Below are 5,000 nucleotides of genomic sequence, written 5' to 3' on the forward strand. Positions count from 1 at the left end.
GGGAAAAATAGCCCAGTGAGGAAAGGAAATAAGCTAATAAATAAATTATTATCATCATTATTATTATTATTATTATTATTATTATTATTATTATTTATTATCATTCTTATTTTCATCAGTATTATTATTATTATTATTATTATCATTAGTGTTATTATTATCATTATCATTATTATCATTATCAATACTATAATTATCATTATCATCATTACTTGCTAAGCTACAACCCTAGTTGGAAAAGCAGAAAGCTACAAGTCCAGGGGCTCTAACAGGGAAAATAGCAGTTATTTTGTTTGCTTCGCAATTACCAGACTTAAGAGTTCGATTTTAGTTGTTTGCACAGTTTTAACAAAATGAAAAAAAAAATATATATGTTGCATTATTGGTGGCGTAGTGGCAATAGTTTGTCGTGCAATATATTTAGTAGGGTTGGGTTGCAACTTATCCTGTGAAATTACGGCTTTAGAAATGCAAAATTGTGTTGTGTATGTAAAGCAAGCATCGTTTATAGGTAGGGTGTAGTAACAAACTATGCTTTTAATTTTTAAACCATGGTTATCGCATAAACACTCTTATTTACTTCACTAATTTTGAAGGTCATTCTACGGGAACCGGGCTTATACATTTTTATTTCTTTATTGGGTCGATAGCATTTTACAACGAGCCTAGAATGAACAGTTTCATAAATTGAATGTAATAAATTCAACTGAATCTAAATGATACACGAATATGGAATCAAATTTTAAGTGAATAGCTCATCACTAGGCCTACTGTGAGATTGGCGTATGCCCAAGGGCTCCAACAGGGAAAGCAGCCCTGTGAGGAAAGGAAGTAAGGATATAAGACATAAACTATATGTAAGTAATTAATGGAATTATAAGATATTTTAAAATCAGTAACAACGTTAGAATAGACCAGTCTTATAAACAAAACCAACGAGAGATTTTAGGTTTAAAAGTTTCAAAGATTAGTTAGCGTTTATGCGATGTTTCTTCTTTGCCTCTGAAGATCATCTTACTGATAGTAGACGTTATAATTATAAAACCACAGTAGACTAAAAGAAAACTATTGTAAACTATTATAGCCAACAATATACGAAACTTTAAAGTAAATAAAATAACTAGAAAAGAATTGTTTAGCTATTTTATCATAGTTAACGTTTTACTTTTAAAGAAAACGAGATACTATTATCTAAAGAAAACTATGATGACGCAGAATATGGGTGACTATGCCATTCATATATACCAACTCTTTATAAAGAAAATTATTATTATTTTAATTATTACTAGCCAAGCTACAACCCTAGTTGGGAAAGCAAAATTCTATAAGCTCAAGGGCTCCAACAGGGAAAAATATTTTAAATACCATTAACATTAAAACAGATAATTCATATTTAACTATAAAAGACTTATGTCAAACTATTCAACATAAAAAACATTTGCTGATTCAAGGGTCTTGTACAGCTGGGGAACTCCACTCTCTACAGGACCTCCACAGTCATTTTATCATGTTCGTTCGAAAGCATTCAACATTTCCCATCGCGTATTGCTCGTTTATTGTTAAATCGTCATTGTCGAAGCACTAGCAGAATAAAAAAAGTCTTCAGTTTCCTCTTGAAAGCCTTCATATCTTCAATCATTCAGATGTCTCGTGGGAGCTTATTGTATTGTCTCGGAATGCATATTTAATGGCTCTAGAGCCTACAGTAGACTTATATCTAGGTTCCAACAGTTTGAAACCATCTGTAACTATTCTCGTGTCGACACGATTTGTTGGCTGCACAATATGTAGTAATTCTCTTGCGTATTTTGGACGACCGGTTCGGATAAGTTTTTCGCTTTGATAGGCAGCCAGTGTAAATCAATTAGTATAGGATTGATCCTTTCTCGAAGGGGGAAACCTTTTGTCAGTCTTGCTCCTCTTTTTATGGTGTTTTGTAATTTCTTAAGTTGTACTTTTGGTAAATTATAGCATATGAAGTTACAGTAGTCAAATGTGGTAATAACACAGTTTATCACAAGTTTCTTTACAGAATATTCATCTAGGTACTTTATTTTCATTAAAGCAGCCGAGATTATAACCAGCAGTTTTTGCTAATGATTTATTTGAGCATTAAAAGAAAAGTTACAGTCAAGAGATGTGATTAATTCGATTGTTTTATCTTTGCGTTTTGAAAGTGTATGCGAGATTTTAATTTGTCATAACATTCCCTTTCTCGACTGAGAAGCAACACAAGTTTTTTCTTGTAAATAATTAACAACTTTTTTTTTTTTTTTCCAACAGTGGGTCTGTATCTTCGTTTACTTGTATACATAAAATCTTTCCTTAAATTGCAAGGTAATTTTGTAAACCTCTTTCTCTCACCTGCTGTTATTTGTATAAACACCGATAATCTCTCCTTCCCTTTGCTGTAATTCTGTTTTTTTTATTAGTCTGTTAGCAAATATAACCACTAGTCTCATCTTTACTTAAATATTCATTTAGGTTATTACAGTTTTTGCATAAATAGTCTTGGCTATTACTTTTTTCTTTTCTTCATATTCGCGTAGACAAAATTATCCATTCCTTTCATGTGTTAGTCTCGTTTTCTCTTTGCAAAAGCATCATTTCCTCTGTTAATTACTCATCTTCATTTCTCTCTTTCTAAGCTAACGACATCCCATCTCTTTTCATTTCCCTGTCATTTTCTGTCTCGTCTGCAAACTTTGTGACAACATCAACGTCTCTCATTCCAGTCATTTCCTTCTGGAAAGCATAAAGGCATCATCGTAAGTTTCTTAATCCTTCCGAGGGGCTTGAAAGCCTTAGAGTGATAATCTTCCTTGACTAGGGGCGTCTTCCCTACTCCCATTCCCAGGAGGTTTTCCTCGGAAGGGGGTGAAGTCCCCTGGAGGTGGTTGGGTCTTATAGGACCCCCTAGTCTTAGGTTATGTGGATATGGGGGGAGAGGCAGAAGTCTGATTATGCCAAACACCAATGACAGCCTCCCACCCTGTTCCACCCACTCCCACCAGGCCTTCTGCAGCGTCTTCTGCAACGCCTGCTGGATATTGTCGCCATTTGTAGTCCCGTGTCGGACGAGTTATGTCCCTACTAGAGACCAGCTGTGTCTCCTACGGCCTCCTTCCTACCTAGCGGAGGAATCCTCAGCCTTGTTTTCCTCTCGCTTAATTTCCTTGGCACCGCTTCTTCGAAGGGATGATGTTTTTTTCATTGCATAATCTCCCTTCTTTCTTGTTTCGTTTTCGTTCCTTCCCTCTCTCTCTCTCTCTCTCTCTCTCTCTCTCTCTCTCTCTCTCTCTCTCTCTCTCTCTCTCTCTCTCTCTCCTTTGTTACATCCAATGATCTGCTGTTTTAATAATCTTTTCACACTTATTCTTTCATATTCTTTATCACTTCTCCTGACTCTCTCTCTCTCTCTCTCTCTCTCTCTCTCTCTCTCTCTCTCTCTCTCTCTCAATGCAGAAGCCCTCTAGACACAACAAAATGCCCTGAGCTTCTTTTTTTATTCTTTCTCCTTCGCTTTTAAAACAGCTGGTGCAAAGGTAAGGAATAGCCCTGCAGTCTGTTAATACTCCTTCGGCAATTTCTCCCATCCTTTGGGGTGGGGTTTGGGGGGGGGGGGGGTACAGGCTGCGGGCGGGATTTTTTTTGGGGGGGAGGGGGGAGGGGGGTTGTTTATGGATATAGTATAAGTAACGAGGAGGAGTTATGGAGTATGGCTATGAATAAGGATGTAGCCTACGGTATGGTCCCACCAAAATAGGATTTAAAACTTCCATTAAATAAGTAATCACGACTAGATATATATTGGATTTAAAAACATATTTAGATAAATAGTAAAAATTTCAATTTCAAACACACATGTAAAATAAAATATTCATGTAAATGTAAATATACGATTATGTACTGTATATGTTCTAAAAAAATATTCATGTAATATACGATTATGTATATGTTATAAATTTAGGATTGTAAATGTGTACTTCATTATGAGAAAAAAATCGGTAGAGTTGATACGTAAATGATAAAAGTATGAAGTTTCAAATAGGTAGTAGAAATTGGGAGGTTAAATATGGAGGTGTAAAAAGGGGACAGTAGTAAGGCAAAATTAAGACTACCATTAATTATGGAGTAGGACTCCCTCTCCCGAAATATCGAGAGGGATCGATAGGGAATACTGGAGTGGGATTTTTTACCCATTACTTTTTAAACTTCAACAATATACGGGAAAATACAAATTACCCTTATTACATAACATCTATTACAAGATTGCCCATAAGTACAGGATTTTAAAAGCCCCCTCATGTATTCAGGTCCCTCCCTTCGTGGGTCCTGGATTATTATGGCCCTGCTCTCATGGTCCTAATTTCTGGGTCCCAAATTGTCTGGCATTTTGCAGGGAATGGTTAAAAGTTGTTGAGCTCACTTTTATTATTATTATTATTATTATTATTATTATTATTATCATTATTATTATTATTATTATTATAACAATGTTGTTGTTATTATTATTATAACAATACTGTTGTTGATGTTGTTGTTGTTATAACAATACTGTTGTTGTTGTTATAACAATAATGTTGTTGTTGTTATAACAATAATGTTTGTTGTTGTTGTTATAACAATAATGTTTGTTGTTGTTGTTATAACAATAATGTTGTTGTTATAACAATAATGTTGTTGTTATAACAATAATGTTGTTGTTATAACAATGTTGTTGTTGTTGTTATAACAATGTTGTTGTTGTTGTTATAACAATAATAATGTTGTTGTTGTTATAACAATAATAATGTTGTTGTTGTTGTTGTTATAACAATAATAATGTTGTTGTTGTTGTTGTTGTTATAACAATAATAATGTTGTTGTTGTTGTTATAACAATAATAATGTTGTTGTTGTTATAACAATAATAATGTTGTTGTTATAACAATGTTGTTGTTATAACAATAATAATGTTGTTGTTATAACAATAATAATGTTGTTGTTATAACAATGTTG

General features: G+C 33.8%; 1 pseudogene; it reads left to right on the plus strand.

Annotated features, from left to right (window-relative positions):
* Window positions 1-5,000, plus strand: part of LOC137656740 (long-chain-fatty-acid--CoA ligase 4 pseudogene) — a 16,287-nt pseudogene that overhangs the window by 244 nt on the left and 11,043 nt on the right.

This window comes from Palaemon carinicauda, chromosome 17 (genome assembly GCF_036898095.1).
Source record: "Palaemon carinicauda isolate YSFRI2023 chromosome 17, ASM3689809v2, whole genome shotgun sequence".
NCBI classification, from domain to species: domain Eukaryota; kingdom Metazoa; phylum Arthropoda; class Malacostraca; order Decapoda; family Palaemonidae; genus Palaemon; species Palaemon carinicauda.